At 44.8% G+C, this 24,480-nt stretch overlaps 2 protein-coding genes across 13 annotated transcripts in view; one reads left to right on the top strand and one right to left on the bottom strand.

Annotated features, from left to right (window-relative positions):
* Positions 1-10,545, bottom strand: part of LOC137368917 (PRELI domain-containing protein 1, mitochondrial-like) — a 66,502-nt gene extending 55,957 nt beyond the window's left edge. The window contains exon 1 of one of the 3 annotated variants that reach the window (XM_068029218.1): positions 10,334-10,545. The gene's annotated coding sequence lies outside the window, so the exon portion shown is untranslated. The remainder of the gene's footprint in view (positions 1-10,333) is intronic. The other 2 variants (XM_068029219.1, XM_068029217.1) reach the window with 2 other exon arrangements.
* A 74-nt stretch (positions 10,546-10,619) lies between these two features.
* The window catches only part of poln (polymerase (DNA directed) nu), a 549,154-nt gene continuing 535,293 nt past the window's right edge, over positions 10,620-24,480 (top strand). For all 10 annotated transcript variants that reach the window (XM_068029211.1, XM_068029206.1, XM_068029207.1 and 7 more), the window contains exon 1: positions 10,620-10,770. The gene's annotated coding sequence lies outside the window, so the exon portion shown is untranslated. The remainder of the gene's footprint in view (positions 10,771-24,480) is intronic.

The following is a 24,480-nucleotide window of genomic DNA, read 5'->3' as shown; positions in this document are numbered from 1 at the left end:
CTAACAAAAGAAGTTAAAGATTGAATTAGATCAAAGGAGGTGACTTATAAAGTTGCCAGAAAAAATGTTAAGCCTGAGGATTGGGAGCAATTTAGAATACAGTAAAGGATGATCAAGAAACTGATAAAGAAAGGGAAAAGAGAATATGAATGCAAGCTGGTAAGAAACAAAAGTGGACTGTAAAAGCTTCTTTAGGTATGTGAAAAGGAAAAGATTAGCAAGGACAAATGTGGGTGACAGAAGAATGTATAATGAAGAATAGGGAAATGGCAGAGAAACTAAACAATTGTGTCTGTCTTCATGGAGGAAGATACAGAAAATCGTTCAGAAATAATAGGGAACCAAGGGACTTGTGAAAATGAGGAACTGAAATAAATTAGTATAAGTAAAGTGTTGAAGGAGGTGGCTATATAGTGGATACATTGGTGGTTATCTTTCAAAATTCTACAGATTCTGAAAAGGTACCTGCTGAATGAATAGTAATAAATGTAACCCCCACTATTTAAGAAAGGAGGGAGAGAAAAAAACGGGGAACTACAGACCTGTTAGTTTGACCTCAGTAGTAGAGAAAATGTTAGAATCTATTATAAAGGACGTGATAACTAGACACTTAGAAAATAATGGTAGGATTCGACAGAGTCAACATGGATTTATGAAAGGGAAATCATGTTTGACAAACCTATTGGAGTTTTTTTGAGGATGGTACTTGTAGCATAGATAAAGAAGAACCAGTGGATGTGGTGCATTTGGATTTTCAGGCGGCTTTTGATAAGGTCCCACACAGGCTAGTAAACAAAATTGGAGCACAAGGGATTGGGGGTAATATACTGCTATGGATTGTAAATTGGTTAACAGACAGAAACAGAGAGGAGGAATAAACAGGTCATTCTCAGTATGGCAGGTGTTACTGGTGGGGGACTGCAAGGATCAGTGCTGGGGCCACAGCTATTCACAATCTTATATAAATGATTTAGATGTGGGGAACCAAATGTAATATTTCCAAATTTGCTGATGACACAAAACTAGGTGGGAATGCAAGTTGTTAGGAGGCTACAAGGAGGCTTCAAGGAGATTTGGACAGGCTAAGTGAATGGACGAAAACATGGCAGATGGAATTTAATTTGAATATGTGTGAAATGATCTACTTTGGTAGAAAAACCAGAAATACAGAATATTTCTTGAATAGAGAGAGGTTGGGAAGTGTGGATGTGCCCTAAGGGACCTGGGTTCCTTGTTCATGAGTCATGCTGCAGGTGCAGCAAGCCATTGGGAAGGGAAATGGTATGTTGGCCTTCATTGCAAGCAGATTTAAGTACAGGAGTAAAGAAGTCTTGCTGCAATTGTATAGAGCCTTGGTGAGACCACACCTGGAATATTGTGTACAGTTTTGGTCTCCTTATCTAAGGAAGGATATACTTACCATAGAGAGAGTGCAACAGAGGTTCACCAGACTAATCCCTGGGATGGGGGGATTGTCTTATGAGGAGAGATTGAGGAAATTGGGCCTGCATTCTCTAGAGTTTCGAAGAATGAGAGGTGATCGCATAGAAACTTACAAAATTTTTACAGGGCATGACAGGGTAGATGTAGACAGGATGCTTCCCTTGGCTGGTGAGTCTAGAACCAGGGGACACAGTCTCAGAATAAGGGGCAGGCCATTTAAGACTGAGATGAGGAGGAATTTCTTCACTCAGAGGGTGGTGAATCTTTGGAATTCTCTACCTCAGAGGGCTGTGGAAGCTTACTCAAGCTCAAGACAGAAAATCGATAGATATTTGGATAATAATGACAAAGAGATATGGGGCTAGCGTGGGAAAGTGGCATTGAGGTAGATGATCATCCATGAACTAACTGAATGGCGCAGCAGGCTCGACGGGTTGAATGGCCTTCTCCTGCTCCTGTGTTCTCTTTATATAACACCCACTGCTTGAGGAGAGGATGGCTACCAGTGTGAGCTTGTACCAAGGTTGGGCTTGCTTAGGAATGAGCATTCCATCTGGGATCTGTACTCCAATCAAATTATCTCCTCAGCCTATTCTATATCTGTCGCCTTGGATCTGGTACTCAGAACACCATTTGTTCCCGCCTCCCCAGTGGGAGGAGAACTTCCTCCCTCCCCTCCGACCCGACTGTACCAGAGTCCCCGACCCCTCAGATCCTGACTGAACCACAGTCCCCATCCCACAAACGCTCCATCGTGTTGTGTGGCACTACCACCATGCTAAATGGGATAGACTCAGAACAGATCTAGCAGCTCAAAACTGGATATCCATGAGGCGCTGTGGGCCATCAGCAGCAGCACTGTATTCAACCACAATCTGTAACCTCATAGCCCGGCCTATCCCTCACTCTACCATTATTAGCAAGCCAAGGGATCAACCCTGGTTCAATAAGAAGTTCAGGAGGGCATGCCAGGAGCAGCACCAGGCATAACTAAAAATGAGGTATCAACCTGGTGAAACTACAACACAGGAATACATGCATGCCAACCAACGTAAGCAGTATGCGATAGACAGGGCTAAGCGATCCCACAACAACGGATCAGATCTAAGCTCAGTAGTCCTGCCACATCCAGTCGTGAATGGTGGTGGCCAATTAAACAACTAACTGTAGGAGGGGGCTCCTCAAATATCCCCATCCTCAATGATGTGGAAGCCCAGCACATCAGTGCAAAAGATAAGGCAGAAGCATTTGCAACAATATTCAGCCAGAAGCATTGAGTGGATGATCCATCTTGGCCTCTTCCTGAGGTCCCCAGCATCGCAGATGCCAGTCTTCAGCCAATACGATTCACCTCACATGATATCAAGAAATGGCTGAAGGCACTGGGCCCTGACAACAGCCCAGCAACAGTACTGAAGACTTGTGCAGCAGAACCAGCCGTGCCCCTAGCCAAGCTGTTCCAGTACAGCTAAAACACTGGCATCTACCAATTTGGAAAATGTATGTCCTATCTGCAAAAAGCAGGACAAATCCAAACCTGGCCATTACTGCCCCATCAGTCTACACTCGATCATCAGCAAAGTTATGGAAGGTGCTATCAAGTGGCAATTACACAGCAATAACCTGCTTATTGATAATAAACACAGGAAGTGCTGGAAATACTCAGCAGGTCAGGCAGAATCTGTGGAGAGAGAAACAGAGTTAATGTTTCAGGTCTGTGACCTTTCCTCAGAACTTGACCAAGTGGATGATCCATCTTGGCCTCCTCCAGAGGTCCTGACTTGGAACTATATTGCTGTTCCTTCACTATCGCGGGGTCAAAATTCTACAACTCCCTCCCAAACAGCACTGTGGGTGCACCTACACCACATTGATTGCAACTCACCATCACCTTCTCAAGGGCAATTAGACATGGGGAAATAAATGCTGGCCTAGCCAGCAATGCCCACATCCCAAGAATGAACAAAAAAATGCAGGAAACACAGCATCCAACTTTGCACACAGCAAGCTCCTAGAAACAGCAATGTGGTGATAACCAGGTCATCTCATCATCGCCAGCACAGCTGACACAGCATTGTTTTCAGAGTATAAATTCAGGGGACTCTCAGTAGCCACACTACCAGAAGGATGTGGAGGCTTTGGACAGGGTACAGAAGAGGTTTACCAGGATGTTGCCTGGTCTGGAGGGCATTAGCTATGAGGAGAGGTTGGATAAACTTGGATTGTTTTCACTGGAACGACGGAGGTGGAGGGGCGACATGATAGAGGTTTACAAAGTTATGAGCGGCATGGACAGAGTGGATAGTCAGAAGTTTTTCCCAGGGTGGAAGAGTCAGTTACTAGGGACAGGGGTTTAAGGTGCGAGGGGCAAAGTTTAGAGGGGATGTGCGAGGCAAATTCTTTACAGAGAGGGTGGTGAGTGCCTGGAACTTGCTGCCGGGGGAGGTGGTGGAAGCAGGTACGATAGTGAAGTTTAAGAGGCATCTTGACAAATACATGAATAGGATGGGAATAGAGGGATACGGTCCCCAGAAGTGCAGAAGGTTTTAGTTTAGGCAGGCATCAAGATGCAGGCTTGGAGGGCCGAATGGCCTGTTCCTGTGCTGTACTGTTCTTTGTTCTAGTGGCCTGCTCAGGTCGGGAAAAATGAACCCGACCCGATCCACCGCGGACCCAAGCCTGACCCAGCCTGTGTCCCTCTGATTTTGCCCCAAGCCCAACCCGACCCTCCCTTTACTTACCTTCGGGCTTGAAATCTCCTCGAATCTGCAGCGCATGTGCGATGATGTCATCGTGACATCACTGGTCCACTGCGCAGGCTCAGTTCCGTCCCGGACTCACAGCTCACGTAAGTTTTTATTTAATTTCAATACTTACCAGCAGAGCACTTACTGTGGGTGTCTGGCCTGATCAGACCCAACTCGACTTGGACTCGGCCCGACCACCGTACCCTGGAGATGGGCCCGACCCGGCCCGAATCCGACATGTCGCAGGTCCCATCGGGTTCAAGTCAGGTAGCAGACCTCTAACTCTCAGTGCTGCTTGTCTGCACTGAGTGCTGTTGGAGGGCACAGAGTGTGAAGAAGGGAGTTTGATAATTGAGTGCTCGGTTAGAAAGGGAACTATAAATTAAGAAAAAAGTAAATGAATGTACAGAGTGTAAAGTGGGAGTTTGGCACGCGAGGGAGGGGCTCCTTTCTTTATTCCACCTTTTTTCAGCCTCCAGTAGCTACCTCTGTCTTCGGTACAGGGGAAGAAGCTGACTGGTGAGTATCTGGTAAGTTATTTTACTTCTCATTGTAATAAAAAGTTTTGGAAGTTATGTCATGGCAGGTCAGCTCGGCCAAGTGGAATGTACATCCTGCAGTTTGGGGGAAGTCATGGACGCACCATGTGTCCTGGATGACCACATCTATAGGAAGTGTCACCGGCTGCAGAAGCTTGAGCTCTGGGTTTCGGAACTCGAGCGGTGGCTGGAGTCACTGTTGTGTATCTGCAAGGCAGAGGACAACATGGACAGCACATTTAGGGAGGTGGTCACACCTCAGCTCACACAGGTTAGGAGCATGCAGGCAAAGAGGGAATGGATGACCACCAGGCAGTCTAAGAGAACAGTGCAGAAGTCCCCTGAGTCTATCTTGTTTGCTAATTGGTGAGAGTGATGGTTCCTTGGGGGAGTGCAGCCAGAACAAAGTCCGTGGCACCATGGGTAGCTCAATTGCACAGGAGGGGAGGAAGGAGAGTGGAAGAACAGTAGTGACAGGGGATTCGATAGTCAGTGGACCAGGCAGGCATTTCTGCAGTAGTAATCTGGGATGGTGTGTTTCCTTCTTGGTGCCAAGGTCAAGGATGTCAAGGATGTCAAGGAGCAGCTGCAGGACATCCTTCTAGGGGAGAGTGAACAGCCAGAGGCTGTGGCCCACATTGGTACCAATGACATAGGTAGGAAGAGGGATGAGGTCCTGAATTTGGGGAGTTAGGAAGGAAATTAAAAAGCAGGACCTCCAAAGCAGTAATCTCAGGATTACTCCCAGTAAAGGCCTGCTAAGGTCGGGAAAAAGAACCCAACCCGAACCCAATCGAACCACAGTGGACCCGGGCCCGACCTGGCCCGAGTCCCTCCGATTTTGCCCCAATCCCGACCCCGACTCGACGCGACCCGAGCATCCCTTTCCTTAACTTCCTGACACTGAACCTCCAGGAAGCTGCAGCACATGCGTGATGGTGTCGTAGCGATGTCACTCGCTCACTGCGCAGACTCAGTTTCATCCTGGACTCCCAGCTCAGGTAAGTTTTTTAATTTTAATACTTACCGGCAGAGCACTTACCGTGTGTGTCTGGCCCGACCCGGACCTGGCCCGGCCCAGACTTGGCCCGACCCGAATCCGAAAGTCGGACCTGGAAGAGGGGCCTGACCCGACTCAAACCCGACACATGTCGTTGGGTCCCGTCGGGCTCAGGTCAGGTAGCAGGCCTTTAACTCCTAGTGCCACTTGCGAGTGAGAATAGGAATAGGAGGATTGATCGATTGAACACGTGGCTGGAGAATTGGTGTAGGAGGGAGGGCATCAGATTTCTGAGGCATTGGGACCAGTTCTGGGGCAGGTGGGACCTGTACAAGATGGACAGGCTACACCTTAACAGGACTGGAACTAACATCCTCGCAGTGAGATTTGCTGGTGCTGTTGGGGAGGGTTTAAACTAGCTTGTCGAGGGATGGGAACTTGAGAGGTAGCTCAGATTGGAAGGAAGTAAAGCTGGTAACAGGAGGTAGAAAAGTAGTAAGCAAAATTAGAAGGCAGGCGAAACAAAAGGCGTCAACTAGGCTTAGAATGCAGAATGTCAAAAAGACAAGGTTAAGGGCACTCTACCTGAATACACACAGCATTCACAACAAGGTAGATGATTTAAAGCCCCAAATAGAGGTAAATGGGTATGATCTAATTGCCATAACGAAAATATGGCTACAGGGTGGCCAAGACTGGGAACTGAATATTCAAGGATATTCAACATTTAGGAAGGACAGGCAAAAAGGAAAAGGAGGTGATGTTGCACGGATGGGATAAGTACAGTGGCGTAGTGGTTAGCACCACAGCCTCACAGCTCCAGTGACCCGGGTTCAGTTCAGGGTACTGCATGTGCGGAGTTTGCAAGTTCTCCCTGTGACCGCGTGGGTTTCTGCCGCGTGCTCCGGTTCCTCCCACCGCCAAAGACTTGTAGGTTGATTGGTAAATTGGCCATTGTAAATTGCCCCGAGTGTAGGTAGGTGGTAGGGGAATTGAGGGGATGTGGTAGGAATATGGGATTAATGTAGGATTAGTATAAATGGGTGGTTGATGGTCAGCACAGACTCGGTGGGCCTAAGGACCTGTTTCAGTGCTGTATCTCTAAATAAATAAAAAACAAATAAATAAAATCTCAGATCGGAAGAACAAAATGTGGAATCTGTTTCGGTGGAGCTAAGAAACAGCGAGAGGCAGCAAACATTGGTAGGAGTTGTTTATAGGCCACCAAACAGTGGAGGTAGTGTGGGGCATGGTATTAATCAGATTAGAGAAGCATGGGTAATACAGTAATCATGGGTAACATCAATCTGCATACAGACTGGGTAAACCTAATGAGCATTAATGCTGTGGTGGATGAGTTTCTGGAGTGTGTTAGGAATGAGCAGTATGTAGAGGAACCAACTGGAGAACAGGCTATTCTAGATCTAGTATTGTAATGAAAAAGGGTTAATTAATAATCCTGGATAGAGTAAAAGAACCTTTAGGGATGAATGACCATAATATAATAGAATTTCACATTATGTTTGAAAGTGAGGTACTTTAATCTGAAGCCAGGGTATTAAATTTGAACAAAGGAAATTATGAAGGTGTGAGGGGCAAATCGGCTGAGGTGGACCGGGAAAATACATTAAAAGGTATGACAGTACATAGACAATGGATAGTCTTTAAAGAAATATTACACAGTTTACACCAACTATACATTCCTTCAAGGCACAAAAACCCAAAAAGAAAAGGCAGTCAACCATAGATAACAAAGAAAGTTAAGGATGGTATAAGATTAAAAGAAAAGGCCAATAAAGTTGCCAGAAATAGGAGTAAACCTGAGGATTGGAAGGATTTTAAAATACAGCAAAGAAAGACCAAGAATCTGAAAGAAAGAGAGAATAGAATATGAATGTAAGCTCGCAAAAAATATAAAAAACGGACTGTAGAAGCTTCTATAGGTACGTAAAAATGAAACGTTTGGCTAAGACAAATGTGTGTCCATTACAGACTGCAGAATTCATAATGGGGAATAGAGAAATGGCAGAGAAGCTGAACGATTACTTTGTGCTTGTCTTCACTGAGGAGGATACAAGAAATCTCCCAGAATTAGAGATCCAAGGGATTAGGGAGAATGAGGAATTGAAGGAAATTAGTATTAGTAATAAGGGTGTATTGGAGAAATTAATGGGGCTGAAGGTTGATAATTCCCTAAGACCTGATATTCTACACCACAGTGTTGGAAGAGGTAGATATGGAGATAGTGGATGCATTGGTGATCATCTTCCAAAATTCCATAGATTCTGGAGCGGTTCCTGCAAATTGGAAGGTTGCAAATGTCACCCCACTATTGAAGAAGGGAGGGAGAGAGAAAACAGGGAATTATAGACCTGTTAGCCTTATATCAGTCATTGGAAAAACACTGGAATCTATTATAAAGGATGTGATAAATGGACACTTGGATAATAATGATCTGATTGAGCATAGTCAACATGGATTTATGAATGGGAAATCATGTTTGACGAACGTGTTGGAGTTTTCTGAGGATGTTACTAACAGAATTGATAAAGGGGAGTTGGTGGACGTTGTATACTTGGATTTTCAGAAGGCTTCTGATGAAGTCCCTCACAGAAGGTTAGTTAGCAAAATTAAAGCACATGGGATAGGAGGCAATATATTGGCATGGAGTAAGGATTGGTCAACAGGCAGAAAACAGAAAGTAGGAATAAATGGGTCATTCTCGTGTTGGCAGGCTGTGACTAGTGGGGTACCGCAAGGATCAGTACTTGGGCCCCAGCTGTTCACAATATGCATCAATGATTTGGATGCGGGGACCAAACGTAGTATTTCCAAGTCTGCGGATGACACAAAACTAGGTGGGAATGTGTGTTGTGAGGAAGATGCAAAGCGGCTGCAAAGGGATTTGGACAGACAGTGAATGGGCAAGAAAATGGCAGATGGAATATAATGTGGAAAAATATGAGGTTATCTACTTTGGTAGGAGGAATAGATGTGCAGAGTATTTCATAAATGGGAAAAGATTAGATGTGCAAAGGGACCTAGGTGTCCTTGTCAATAAGTCACTGAAAGCTAACATGCAGGTGCAGCGAACAATTAAGTAGGCTAATGGTATGTTAGCCTTCATTGCAGGAGGATTTGAGTACAGCAGTAGTGAAGTCTTCCTTCAATTGTATAAGACCTTGGTTAGACCGCACTTTGGTCCCCTTACCTTAGGAAGAATATTATTGCCATCGAGGGAGTGCAATGAAGGTTCACCAGACTTGTTCTCAGGATGGCAGGACTGTCCAACAGGAGAGATTGGGGAAACTGGGCCTATATTCTCTTTAGTTTCAAAGAATGAAAGGTGATCTCATTGAAACCTACAAAATACTTAGAGATAGGATAGATGCAGCTAAGATGTTTCCCCTGAATTTCTAGAACCAGGGGACACAATTTCAAAATAAGGAAGAAACCAGAGATGAGGAGAAATTTCTTTACTTAGAGGGTTGTGAATCTTTGGAATTCTCTACCCCAGAGGGCTGTGGAAGCTCAGTCATTGAGTATGTTTAAAGCAGAGATTGACAGATTTCTAAATACAAATGACATAAAGGGATATGAGGATAGTGTGGGAAAAAGGCATTGAAGTGGACGATCAGGCATGATCGTATTGAATGGTGGGAAAGACTCGATGGGCTGAATGGCCTACTCTGCTCCTATACTTTAATGATGTCGAGGACAGATATCTAGTGGCCAGGACATGGGGAGAATTCAGTGTTCTTTCTTCGAAATAGCACCATTTGATTTTTTTTACATTCACTTGAGAGGGTTGACAGGACCTGGTTTAACAGCTCATCCGAAAGATGACAGGGCAGTGGGGATTTGATATATACATACGAACATATGAATTAGCAGCAGAAATATGCCATTTGGCCCCTCTAGCCTGCTCCGCCATTCAATAAGATCATGGCTGGATTGTGTCTCGAATTCCACACTCCAATCTACCCCCGCCAACCTTTGATTTCCTTGCCGAACAAGAATCTATATAACAAGTTCTGATGAAGGGTCACTGACCTGAAACATTAACTCTGCTTCTCTCTCCACAGATGCTGTCAGGCCTGCTGAGTATTTCCAACATTTCTTGTTTTTATTTCAGATTTCCAGCATCTGCAGTATTTTGCTTTTATATTCAGAATCTATTCACCCCTGCCTTAAAATGATTCCATGACCCCGCCTCCACCACCTTCTGAGGCAGAGTGTTCCAAAGTCATATATACCTTAAAGGGGGGGGGGGCGAAAAAACTGTAAGGCAATGGGGAAAGAGTAGGAGGGAGTGGGATTAATTGGGTAACACAGGCAGGATGGGCCGAACGACCTCGTGTGCTGTATGACCACTGCCTGTGGCAGGGGCCTGTAATAGTCTAGAGTGGCGTTGCACCTCAGGACTCCAGTAAAAGGCTGAATTTGAATTGGGAGGAAACATGGTTCATTTAAACAGCGTTCTCACATTAGAAAAGATTGAAAGCAGACATACAGAGCTGTGACCACAGGAGTCAGCTCGACCTCTTGGAGATACAGCCTCTCCAACAGGCCCCTGACTGACAGCAACCCACTGAAAGACTCACCCAAACCATGGTCCAGCTCGGCGTATCTCCCCCGTGGTAACCTCCAGTTCTCCTCTCCTGCAAACTCTGCTAGCCGGTTTTAACTGGTGGGCTCTCCCCATGTGCGGGCCCCGCCAGCCGTTCCTCACCTCGCCAGGACCTACTTCCCCATCTTCCGGCAGCTCAGGAAACTCAGCAGCCTACCCCAGCAGTGGCCTCCCGCCACACGGTGGCGCTGCGTGGAGTCCTCCCGAGTGATTATAAAATGGGCGGGGCGGGGCGGGGGTGGCCGCTCTTTTCTCTCTTACTGGACTTGTCACTCTTTGTTAGACTGAGCAGCGCATGCTCGCTAACGGAAACTGGCGGACGGTTGTTGAATGAAGAGCAGCGGCCGCGGCAGGAGGGTAAATACAGAAAACTCTGGTTGAGCAGGTAACGCTCGAAGGCGTGAGAGTGAGGTGAGAATCGGTTTGTTCTCGTCTTTGGCCGAGTGAGTGAAGCCTGAGGCCTGTCACCTGCAGGCTCTGACCCTCGGGGAATCGGGCGGGACCGGCGGGCTTTTACACGGATGTTTGTATTTGTGAGGCGATAGCTTCGACCGTTTGTTGAATTGGTCTTAGTTCTGTTTGAGCTCGCGCTCAGCGGCTGGGCTAAGCCCCGCCCCCCGTTTTATCATTCCCGCCATTTTTGTGTCACCGATCAATTAAGGGGGCGGTGCTATTGGGTCGGCCGTTGAGGAGGGGGGGGGTGGTCCGCTATTGGGTTGGCCGATGAGGATGCCAGTTGTCCTCTCCAGTGCCTTTATATGTTATGGAGGCCTGAGCTATTACAAAGGCTGCGTTTGCTGACAAAGCAACCACTAGGTGGCGTAGTACTAGCACATGCGCCAATGCAGCCTGCTCCACTGTAACACATCACTGCCAGGATTAAGGATGACGCTACTCAATTTATCACAAAAACAACTTCAACCCAAAAATCCCCTCAAGGATTGCCTTGATGCTTACATCCCACTCCCAACAGTCTCCAGCTCCCTCCTGCGCATGTGCCAGTTATATAAGACGGCCTCTTGCTTCCCAGTCTCCTCCCCCCTGCCCCTGGGTAGGTCCAGGATGAGGGATTTTGGTTACTTTGGTGGGTGGGGGTGTCTGTTTAGACCCCTCGTGATTTGGATCGCCTTTATCACAAATGTTCCATACAAGTTAAACATAAATTGTGTTTTAGTATTATATGTTTAGAAATTAATACCAGTACTTTGTTAACTTGTCATATCTGTATCCCAAGGTTCCTTTGCTCCTTTACCACATGTACACTCTTCTTATCTCAGCAGTATATGGCACCTTATTCTTGCTACCAAAATGCACAACCTCACGCTTATCTAATTGAAATGAATATGCCAATTACATGCCCACTCTGCAAGTTTATTATCATCTTGCATTTTCATAGAGCCATAGAATGGTTATAGCACAGAAAGAGGTCATTCAGCCCGTCATGTACATGCTAGTTCTCTGCAAGTGCAACTCTGTTCATCCCAATCCTCTGCGTATTCCCTGTAGCCCTGCAAATTTTTCTCTTCACATGCTTATCCAATTGCCTTTTGCAATCCATGGTTGAATCTGCCTCCATCACAGTAGAATGATGCATTGCATTCCAGATTCTAACCACTTGCTGGATAAAAGTTTTTCCTCATGTCACTGTTGCTTCTTTTGCTTTTCACTTTAAATCTGCGTTCTCTGCCTTTGTCAATGGGTGCAGTTTCTCTCTATCTAGTCTATCTAGACCCCTCATGATTTGGATCACCTCTATCAAATCTCCTTTCAACCTTCTTATCGAGGGAGAACAGTTCCAATCTTTCCAATCTTTCTGCGTAACCGAAGTCCCTCATCCCTGGAACCATTCTCGGAAATTCTTACTGCATGGTTCCTAAAGTGCGGTGCCCAGAATTGAACACGATACTCCAGTTGAGGCCAAACCATTGTTTTATAAAGGTTCATCATACTTTCCTTGCTTTTGTACTTTCTGCTTCTAATTATAAAGACCAGGATCTCATTGCCTTAGCCACTTTCTTACCTGCCTTGCCACCTTCAAAGATTTGTGTACATATACCACAGATCTCTCTCTCCGTCCCCTTTAGAATTTCACCCTTTTACATTGCCTATCCTCATCCTTCCTACCAAAATATATCACTTCACGCTTCTCAGCATGCCTATCCACCATCTACAAGGCACAAGTCAGGAGTGCATTGGAATACGCTGCACTTGCCTGGATGAGTGCGGCTCCAAAAAGACTCGAAAAGCTCGACGCCATCCAGGACAGAGCAGCCCACTTAATTGGCACCCTATCCACTCTCCAACACTCACTCAATCCACCACCAACGTACAGTGACAGCAGTGTGTACCATCTACAAGATGCACTGCAGCAGCTCACCAAGGCTCCTTCAACGGCACCTTCCAAATCTGCAAACTCTGCAACTTAGAAGGACAAGGGCAGCAGATGCATGAGAGCACCACCATGTGCAAGTTCCCCTCCAAGCCCCACACCATCCTGACTTGGAACTATATTGCTGTTCCTTCACTGTTGCTGGATCAAAATCCTGGAACTCCCTTCCTAACAGGTGTATCTACACCCAAGGACCACAGTGATTCAAGAAGGCAGCTCACCACCACCACCACCTTGAGGGCAATTAGGAATGGGCAATAAATGCTGGCCTAACCAACGACACCCACATCCCACAAATAAATGAAAAAACGATTTTGTCTGCCTCGTCCGCCCATTCCAGTGGCATTATGTGTCCTCTTGAAGTCTATCACTATCCTCCTCACAGTTCACAATACTTCTGAGGTTTGTCATCTGCAAATTTTGAAATCGTGCCCTGTATACCCAAGTCTAGGACATTAATATATATCGAGAAAAGCAGTTGTTCTAGAACCAATGCTTGGGGAACCCCATTGTATACCTTGTTCCAGTCCGAAAAACAGCTGTTCATCACAACTGTTTCATGTCACTCAGCCAACTTTGTATTCTTGCTGCCACTGTCCCTTTTATTCCATGGCACCTTATCAGATACTTTTTGGAAGTACATATATACATCAATTGCATTAACCTCATCAACCCTCTCTGTTACCTCATCGAAAACACAATCAAGTTAGTTAAAACACAATTTGCTTTTAACAAATTCATGTTTGCTTTCCTTAATTAGAATCAGAGAAAGTTTAATTAATCCACACTTGTCCAAGTGATAATTTTGTTTTTTTTTGTTTGTTCGGGGGATGTGGGGGTCACTGGTTAGGCCAGCGTTTATTCCACATCCCTAATTGCCCTTGAGAAGGTGGTGGTGAGCTGCTGCCTTGAACCACTGCAGTCCTTGGGGTGTAGATACACCAACAGCGCTGTTGGGAGGGAGTTCCAGGATTTTGATACAGTGACAATGAAGGAATGACTATATAGTTCCAAGTATGTGGTGTGTGGCTTGGAGGGGAGCTTACAGATGGTGGGCAGTGGGCAGGTTATTGCTGAGCATGTTCCGCTTGAGAGCAGTGTCAACGACTCCTATCACTTTGCTGATGATTGGGAGTAGACTGATAGGGCTGTAATTGGCTGGTTTGGATTTGTCCTGCTTTTTGTGCACAGGACATACCTGGCAATTTTCCACATTGCTGGGTGGATGCTAGAGTTGTAGCTGTACTAGAACAGCCTGGCGAGGGGCGCAGCTAATTCTGGAGTACAAATCTTCAGTACCATTGCTGGAATGTTGTCAGGGCCCTTAGTCTTTGCAGCATCCAGTGCCTTCAGCCATTTCTTGATATTCTGTGGAGTGCATCGAATTGGCTGAAGACTGGCATCTGTGATGCTGGGACCTCAGGAGGAGGCTGCGATGGATCATCTGCTCAGCACTTCTGGCTGAAGATTGTTGCAAATATTTGAGCCTTGTCTTTTGCACTGATGTGCTAGACTCTCCCATAGTTGAGGATGGGGCTATTTGTGGAGCCACCTCCTCCTGTCCTTTGTTTAATTGCCTACCACCCTTCACAACTGGATGTGACCGGACTGCAGAGCTTTGATATGATTTGTTGGTTGTGGGATCGCTTAGCCCTGTCTATTGCATGCTGCTTCTGCTGTTTGGCATGCAAGTAGTCCTGTGTTGTAGCTTCACCAGACTGACACCTCATTGTGAGGTATGCCTGGTGCTGTTGCTGGCATGCCCTCCTGCACTCTTCATTGAACCAGGGTTGGTTCCCCGGCTTGATGGTAATGGTGGAGTGGGGGAATATGCTGGGCCATGAGGTTACAAATTGTGGTTGATTACAATTCTGCTGCTGATGGCCCACAGCACCTCATGGATGCCCAGTTTTGAGTTGCTAGATCTGTTCAAAATCGTAAAAAAAACAAAGTGCTGGGAATACTCAGTATGTCAGGCAGCATCTGTGGAGAGAGAAGCAGAGTTAACGTTTCAGGTCTGTGACCTGTCATCAGAACCTGTTTGAAATCTATCCTATTTAGCATGGTAGTTTCTTTTGGGCCTCCTTATCTCGAGAGACAATGGATACGCGCCTGGAGGTGGTCAGTGGTTTGTGAAGCAGCGCCTGGAGTGGCTATAAAGGCCAATTCTGGAGTGACAGGCTCTTCCACAGGTGCTGCAGAGAAATTTGTTTGTTGGGGCTGTTGCACAGTTGGCTCTCCCCTTGCGCCTCTGTCTTTTTTCCTGCCAACTACTAAATCTCTTCGACTCGCCACAATTTAGCCCTGTCTTTATGGCTGCCCGCCAGCTCTGGCGAATGCTGGCAACTGACTCCCACGACTTGTGATCAATGTCACACGATTTCATGTCGCGTTTGCAGACGTCTTTATAACGGAGACATGGACGGCCGGTGGGTCTGATACCAGTGGCGAGCTCGCTGTACAATGTGTCTTTGGGGATCCTGCCATCTTCCATGCGGCTCACATGGCCAAGCCATCTCAAGCGCCGCTGACTCAGTAGTGTGTATAAGCTGGGGGTGTTGGCCGCTTCAAGGACTTCTGTGTTGGAGATATAGTCCTGCCACCTGATGCCAAGTATTCTCCGAAGGCAGCGAAGATGGAATGAATTGAGACGTCGCTCTTGGCTGGCATACGTTGTCCAGGCCTCGCTGCCGTAGAGCAAGGTACTGAGGACACAGGCCTGATACACTCGGACTTTTGTGTTCCATGTCAGTGCGCCATTTTCCCACACTCTCTTGGCCAGTCTGAACATAGCAGTGGAAGCCTTACCCATGCGCTTGTTGATTTCTGCATCTAGAGACAGGTTACTGGTGATAGTTGAGCCTAGGTAGGTGAACTCTTGAACCACTTCCAGAGCGTGGTCGCCAATATTGATGGATGGAGCATTTCTGACATCCTGCCCCATGATGTTCGTTTTCTTGAGGCTGATGGTTAGGCCAAATTCATTGCAGGCAGACGCAAACCTGTCGATGAGACTCTGCAGGCATTCTTCAGTGTGAGATGTTAAAGCAGCATCGTCAGCAAAGAGGAGTTCTCTGATGAGGACTTTCCGTACTTTGGACTTCGCTCTTAGACGGGCAAGGTTGAACAACCTGCCCCCTGATCTTGTGTGGAGGAAAATTCCTTCTTCAGAGGATTTGAACGCATGTGAAAGCAGCAGGGAGAAGAAAATCCCAAAAAGTGTGGGTGCGAGAACACAGCCCTGTTTCACACCACTCAGGATAGGAAAGGGCTCTGATGAGGAGCCACCATGTTGAATTGTGCCTTTCATATTGTCATGGAATGAGGTGATGATACTTAGTAGCTTTGGTGGACATCCGATCTTTTCTAGTAGTCTGAAGAGACCACGTCTGCTGACGAGGTCAAAGGCTTTGGTGAGATCAATGAAAGCAATGTAGAGGGGCATCTGTTGTTCACGGCATTTCTCCTGTATCTGACGAAGGGAGAACAGCATGTCAATAGTCGATCTCTCTGCACGAAAGCCACACTGTGCCTCAGGGTAGACGCGCTCGGCCAGCTTCTGGAGCCTGTTCAGAGCGACTCGAGCAAAGACTTTCCCCACTATGCTGAGCAGGGAGATTCCACGGTCGTTGTTGCAGTCACCGCGGTCACCTTTGTTTTTATAGAGGGTGATGATGTTGGCATCGCGCATGTCCTGGGGTACTGCTCCCTCGTCCCAGCACAGGCATAGCAGTTCATGTAGTGCTGAGAGTATAGCAGGCTTGGCACTCTTGATTATTTCAGGGGTAATGCTGTCCTTCCCAGGGGCTTTTCCGCTGGCTAGGGAATCAATGGCATCACTGAGTTCCGATTTGGTTGGCTGTATGTCCAGCTCATCCATGACTGGTAGAGGCTGGGCTGCATTGAGGGCAGTCTCAGTGACAGCATTCTCCCTGGAGTACAGTTCTAGGTAGTGCTCAACCCAGCGGTCCATCTGTTTGCGTTGGTCAGTGATTATGTCCCCCGATTTAGATTTGAGGGGGGCAATCTTCTTGATGGTTGGCCCAAGAGCTCTCTTCATGCCCTCATACATTCCTCTGATGTTTCCGGTGTCTGAGGCCAGCTGAATATGACTGCATAGGTGTTGCCAGTAGTCGTTTGCGCAACGCCTAGCTGTTCTTTGTGCAGTACTTCTGGCTGCTTTAAGTGCTGCGGATGTTAAATCGCTGGGGGCTTTCTTGTAGTTCAAAAGTGCAATGCGCTTAGCGGCTATGACAGGTTCCAGCTCTTCATTATGAGATTGAAACCAGTCTGCATTTCTCTTCGCACTTTTGCCGTAGGTGGTCAAAGCTGACTCATAGATGGCGTCTCTGATGTGGGCCCACTTGGTCTCAGCATCCCCTGTGGGAGTGTTTTGAAGGGCTGTTACAAGTGAATTTAGAAATTTTTGTAACAGCTGTGGGTGAGAAATTCTGCTCGTGTTGATGCGCGGGTGGCCCTTCTGCTTGGAATGATGCAACTTCTTTGGTCTGAGTCTAACCTTGCTGCACACCAGGGAGTGGTCGGTGTCGCAGTCCGCACTGTGGAAGCTGCGTGTGATTTGAACACTGTTTAAGGCGGCTCGCCTTGTGACAATGAGGTCTAGCTGGTGCCAACGACGTGATCTTGGGTGCCTCCATGAAACCTGGTGACAGGGTTTAGTGTGAAAGAACGAGTTGGTGATGCAGAGGTTATGATAGGTACACAACTCAAGCATGGTAGTAGTGCCACACAATACCATGGTGGGTACCTTCTGTGTGAAGACGGGACTTAGTCTCTGCAAGGACTGTGCGGTGGTCACTGCCGCCAATACTGTCAGTGACAGGTAGATTGGTGAGGAAGAGGTCCAAATTATCATTTCTAAAAACTTTTCCTCCACCACCAGTATTAAACTGGTTGTGGTTGCTGGGCTTGTCCTTGCACCCTTTTTTTGAACAAGGGTATAACATTTGCATTTCTCCAGTCCTCTAGCGTAACACCTGTATCTAAGGAGGATTGGAGGATTATGACCAGTGCCGTTTCAATTTATCCCTTACTTCCCTCATTATCCTCTGATGCATCCCATCTGGTCCTGGTGACCTATGCACTTTAAGTACAGCCAGCCTTTCTAGTACCTCCTCCATATCAATTTTTTAGCACTACTTTATTTGTCTGACATCTGTCATGCACACCGAATTTCTGCTTCATCTTACACTTTATCACTTTTTTGTCATCTAGGGAGATCTGGCTTTGGTTGCCCTACCTTTCCCACTCCGGGAAGGTACCTTGACTATACCTGAACCATCTCCTCTTCAAAGGCAGACCATTGTTCTGTTACATTTTTGCCTTCCTATCTTCGATTCCAGTTTACCTAGACAGATCTGTTCTCACCCTACTGAAATTGGCCCTCGTTCGATTAAGTGTTTTTACTCTAGATTGCTCCCTGTCCTTTTCCATAGCTAATCTAAACCTTGCACACTGATCAATTCCCTAAATGTTCCCCTACTGACACTTGATCCACTTGACTCGCCTCATTCCCCAGAACCCGATCCAGCAATGCTTCCTTCCTCATTAGGCTAGAAAATACTGATCAAGAAAATTCTCCTGAATGCACTTTAGAAACTCTTTTCCCTATCTGCCCTTTACATTATTACTATCCCAATCTAGATTGGGATGATTAAAGCCCCCCGTTATCACTACTCTCTCTAGTTTTTGCACCTCTCTGTAATTTCCCTACAAATTTGCTTCTCCATATCATTCCTACTAGTTGATGGCCTATAGGATACACCCAGTGGTGTGATGCTTCCTCTATTAATTCTAACTAAATATATTCTGTCCTTGACCCCTCAATGACATTCTCTCTCTCTCCAGCATTCTCCTTAATCAATACTGCCATCCATCCTCCTTTCTTTCCTTAACTATCTTTCCTGAATGCCTTGTATCCAGGAACATTTAGTACCAGGTCTTGCCCTTTTTTGACAGCTCTCCGTTATTGCCAAAATATCATATTCGCACATGGCTACCTGCGCTTGCAGCTCACCAACCTGTTTACCACACTTTGTGTGTTTGCATACATGTGCAGTAAATGTAGTTTAATTACAATTATGGCATTCCATCTTACTCTGACCCCATCTAATACCTTGGTATCTCTTTCTTTGGTGCTACCTGTCTTTACCAACCCTTTGTGCACCTTGTTTATCCTTTCTCATGCTACATCCTGGTTCTTAATCCCCCTGGTAAATTGGTTTAAACCCTCAACAGTACTTGCCAATCACCCCACAAGAACTTTGGTCCCAGCTCTGCAGTGCAACCTGTCTGGGCTGCATAGGTCCTGCCTCCCCCAGAACCGGTCCCAATGTCCCAGGAATTTTAAGCCCTCCCTCCTGCACCATCTCTCCAGCCGCACATCATCTGCTCTATCCTCCTATTTCTATACTCACTAGTGCATGGCACCAGAGTAATCTGCATAGCATTAACTGTCACCTGTACGCTGATGACACCCTGCTCTTCCTTGTCACCACCTTGCTCCACTCCTCCACTGTTGCTAAATTATCTGACTGCTTATCTGACATCCAGTACTAGATGAGCAAGAATTTCCTCCAATTAAATATTGGAAAGATTGAAGCCATTATTTTTGGTCCTTTCTCCAGATTTCGTCCCTAGCTACTGACTCCATCCCTCTCCCTGACAACAGCCTGAGATCAAATCAGTTCATCTGCTTCTGAAACCCTCATTCATGCCTTTGCTATCTCTAGACTTGACTATTCCAATGCACTCCTGGCTGGTCTCCCACATTCTACCCTCCGTATACTTGATGTCATTCTAAAACTTTGCTGCCCAAATCCTGTTCACTGCTGCTACTGACCAACATTGGCTCCCCGTCAAGCAACGCCTTGATTTTAAAATTCTCATCCTTGTTTTAGAATCCCTTCTTGGCCTCACTCCTGCCTATCTCTATAATCTCCTTCAGCCCCACAATCCTCCAAGATATCTGCACTCATCTACTTCTGGCCTGTTGAGCATGCCAGATTTTAATTGCTCCACCATTGGTGACTGCATCTTTAGTTGCCTAGGCCATAGGTTCTGGAATTCCCTAACTACAGCTCTCCACCTTGCTTTGCTCCTTTTTAAGATGCTCCTTAAAGCCTACCTCTTTGACCAAGCTTTTGGTCATCTGACCGAATATCATCTTATATGGCTCAATGCCATTTTTATGAAGCTCCTGTGATGTGCCTTGGAATGCTTATTACGTTGAAGGTGATATATAAATACAAGTTGTTGTTTTTTGAGGTCCTGTTTGCAAGTCGCCTTCCTGTCTCCCTAAAAATCTGCCTGCAGGACCTCATCCCTCTTTCTGTCTGTCATTGGTACTGCTATGGGCTATGATATCTGGCTGTTCACCCTCTCCTGCCAGAGTGCCATTTGACATCCTTGCTGCGGCACCTGGGAGGCAACATACCATCCTAGATTTATATCTGCAGCTGCAGAAATGCCTAAATATAGAATCCTCTATCACAATAGCTTTGCCAATCTTTCTCCTTCCCTCGATGCAGCTGAACCACCTGTGGTGCTGTGGACTTGGCTCTGGCTGGACTGCCCTGGTGAACCATCATCCTCCCCAGTATTCATTCAGTACATTGGAAAGTAGCTGTAGTTCACCTCATGGACAAAAACAACAATGCTAAAAATGACTAATTGGTCAAAGTAATATTAGAGCTCTAATGATTTAAAGCACAAATGTTAATGCCATAATTGAAATAATATTAAGTGTCCTGTTTTCTACTTCAGTATTAGCTGCACCGCATTCCCTTCTCCCCCCCCTCCCCCACCCCCTCCCCAACCCACATTTAGCCTTTAGCTGGAGCTGTATTGCATGGCGGCTCATAATTGTAGGGTGTGCATGTGTGATTTAGTTCCCCATTTACAAATCGTACATCTGTTCTTTAAGGTATTCATAAAAAATTTTTGCCCATATTTATAATGAAAACTGTCTGTCAAACTGATTACACCCTCTTGCTGGTGTTGGCACTGCAGTGCTTAATTGACAGGATGGGTAAGTTTGCAGCATGACGAGGTTTACATAGCCAGGTTCCATTTCAGATGTGATATCAGAATTTATAGTGGAAAAATTGACAGGAAGTATTTGCAGATGAAGGTTTAATATATTGAGAGATCTTCTTAAAAGGATAAACGCTACCTATGTTAGAATGAATATCTCAAAAGATAGGCTTCTGACTATATGATAAATTGGCGGCTTAAAATGCTAGAGTTGATCATTTTCCTTTACCAATTTCCCAACTACCATTTATGTTGCATGTTAAACATTTCAAGCATCATCACCTCATACTCTTGTGGATATACAAAATGTGTTTTGCAGTTATTTTGTAGGAGTGATTTGCAGAGGTGCAAGCGATAATGAGAAACTGGACATAAATGCAGAAACATTTATAAAAAATATACATTAAATCCAGTATAATAGGACACTCAATATTATTTCAATTATGGCATTAACATTTGTGCTTTAAATCATCAGAGCACTAATTTGACCAATTAGTCATTTTTAGCATTGTCGTTTTTGCCCATGAGGTGAACTACAGCTGCTTTTCAAAAACAAAATAAATAAATTTTTAAAATTTCTTGATTTCATCATGTTTAATCACACCTACTCCAAAACTCAAACTACTTTGTGAAACATAATGCTTGAATAATTTGGTTTAAAAAAAAATTGAAAGTTCTTCCAGAGGGGTAAACATTCAGCAAATAAGAAATTGCTTCAATTTTCAGATTTCACTCAAAAGATAATGTTCATAGTTTCTTTAAAGGTATATATGGAAGGTAAATGCTCTTTCATTCACTTTATAAGCTACTCTTGAAGCACTGTTAACTTTCAGCTTCATTGTACAAAGTTAGAAAATTTCACAATTATTAAAGCATAGTGATCAAAGTTATAACAAATTAGTATTTAAAAATCATATTGAATTTAGTGATTGTGATTACAGTAGTTGGAACAGCCAAAGTGGGTTGGATAGCCTCTATGCTATAATTTCTGAGATTCATCATTCTTCTCTAGTAGAGCCTGACCTCACCATGACCGCTCAGTGCTGCTGACCTGAAGGGCCTACTCTGATAAATTTAATTCTGTTTTCACTTCCGTGTGAAGTGAAATACTTTTCTTTCCAAGTAGTGTTCCAGCAATCAGTGTTGGGAATTTACAATACCTCTAATTTCAACATCATATTGGAGATCTGACAAAATCCTGGGAATGAAATGGATGCTTTATGATAAAATTTCTTTAGCTTTTTCTTTAAATATTGAGTAAAATAGGTAGTTTTTTTTCCACTCGGGGAAATATCACTGTTGTCAAGAAAGTGAGTGCTGTTCCGTGAAAATTTATCCCTTTTGATGATCTGTGATTCTGTTTTGATTTTGGAAATGCTGGTTTGTTCTTTGTTCTTGTAAATTAAGTTAATATATTGTTTCTGCTTGGGATTAAAACAGCCATCCAGCATCCCACTTTGTTGCAGTTGGATATTTTAAAACTCCTTTCATTCAGACCCCAGAACAAATTTATAATGTGCTAACCGCTATGAGTGGTGGGAAAATATTTGTAGAGACATTAAAGAAAATTGCATATCCTAAAGCCAGCCAGCTCAATGGGGAGCATTTTGATTGGTGGTTTGACACCGGAGATGAAAAGACATTTGTCGAATGGTTCTGTAATAGTATAAATGAACAGAATGTATTGACTGGTGAAGAGGTGGAAGAGTTAAAAAGCCTTGGATCAGAAAATTGGCTGGATCAGAAAGACTTGGATCAGCTCTTGGCAACATGTCCTAAAGATGCAAAATCAAAATATGGCAGTCTGCCAGACATGACAGTTGAGAAATTGGAAGGGGAGGTTAAGACACTGCAGCTGATTCGAAATCTTAAAATCCAGCGACGGAATAAGCAGCAATTGATGGCTTCAGGAATACGTCATATGCCAATGAGACTAAGGGGTGAGGAGGAAGAATGTACCAAATTGTTGAGAGAGACACAAGAACAGTTGGTTGCTGAAAATGCTAAATTAAATGCTACTCTGTCGAAGGTAATTGAAGAGGTTCAGCAGTTGACTGCTATATATTCAAGCACTGGGTCAGAAAGGAGACCAGGGCAACAGACCATTTTTCTATCACAGCTTGTATTGGACAACTATCTGCAACAGGAAGAACAATGCACAGCAGCTCTCACTGAATATACTAAGAAACAGCTGTTTAAAGGCATAACAGAGCTGGTTGAGAGCTCCGACATAAAAAAATTTCAGTTAGTGGACATAACGTCTCCTCCCATACAGGGAGGGTGTAATGAAGTACGCAAGGAGTATCGGCAACAAATGGCTAGAATCCAAGCAGCATACAACAGCGGCCAACGACAGTTAATTTTGGCAAAAGCGAAAGAACAGAGCACCAAGGCTAGACTTCAGCATATGGAGCAGATAATATCCTCAATGCGAAACAGAAAGGTAGGGTTATTTTCGAGTACTGACGATGATGTAATTGTTACAACCATTTTCTCCTTTTGAATGGGAATAATGTTAAAGTTTCTTTAGTGTTTGAAACTGAAATGTAACTGGATGCTTGCTAGGAATGTGGGTACCTATTAGATAATCTAGGACAGGCTATATACACGTTATATATTGCATTATGCACAAACCTGTGCTGGCTTGGCTGGTATTTTTGCACATCCATAATTTCCAAAATAGCATTTTGATACAAAAAAGTTGCTTGCTAGTTTACTTCAGAAGGCAGTTACCATTTGAGTTACAAAGCCCAGACCAGGTAAAGAAAGCAGAGTTCCTTCCCTAGATGACATTAGTGAACCAAATGAGGATTTACAATAATCTGTCAACTTCATGATCACTTTTACCAGCTTTTTATTTCTTGCTTTTTTTTTCAAATTGCCATATTGGGATTTGAACATTCAGTCTCTGGATTATTAGTGCAGGCCTCTGAGTGGACTTCCTCATCCATAGCTAACTTGTGAAATGTCTAGTGGTGCAGAGTTTATTGAAACTCTAATGTCATTTGTGTGTACCTTTACAAAGAAAGATACTTGACTATCCGGCTTTTTTTCCTCCCTAAAGTATTTATTTATTTAGAGATACAGCACTGAAACAGGCCCTTTGGCCCACCAAGTCTGTGCCGACCAACAACCACCCATTTATACTAATCCTACATTAACCCCATATTCTCTACCACATTCCCACCATTCTCCTACTACCTACCTACACTAGGGGCAATTTACAATGGCCAATTTACCTATCAACCTGCAAGTCTTTGGCTGTGGGAGGAAACCGGAGCACCCGGTTTTACTAAATGTGTTCTTTGAAGAAACAGGGCTTAGCATAATTGAAGTCCAAGGGACTGTGGTAGCCTAGATATGAAATTGGTAAAAGGCAGAAAGCAAAGATAATTGGTTTTTCATCAGACTGGAAGTGAGCAATAATGTACTGCAGGGGCCAGTATTGGGACCATGCTGTTTTTGGAATATATTAATAACTTAGAATTGTGCATAATTTCAGTTTACAGATTACACAGAACTTGGAAATGTAGTAAACAATGAGGAGAACAGTAACAAACTTCAGAAGGACACACTAGTGAAATCAGCAGAGGAAATTAATACATTTTGTTTGTAGGAAGAATGAGGCAAGGCAATGTGAACTAAATGGTACAATTTTAAAGGGGGTGCAAGAACAA

Source organism: Heterodontus francisci, chromosome 4 (assembly GCF_036365525.1).
Source record: "Heterodontus francisci isolate sHetFra1 chromosome 4, sHetFra1.hap1, whole genome shotgun sequence".
NCBI lineage: Eukaryota > Metazoa > Chordata > Chondrichthyes > Heterodontiformes > Heterodontidae > Heterodontus > Heterodontus francisci.
This window is presented reverse-complemented; position numbering and strand designations above follow the sequence as displayed.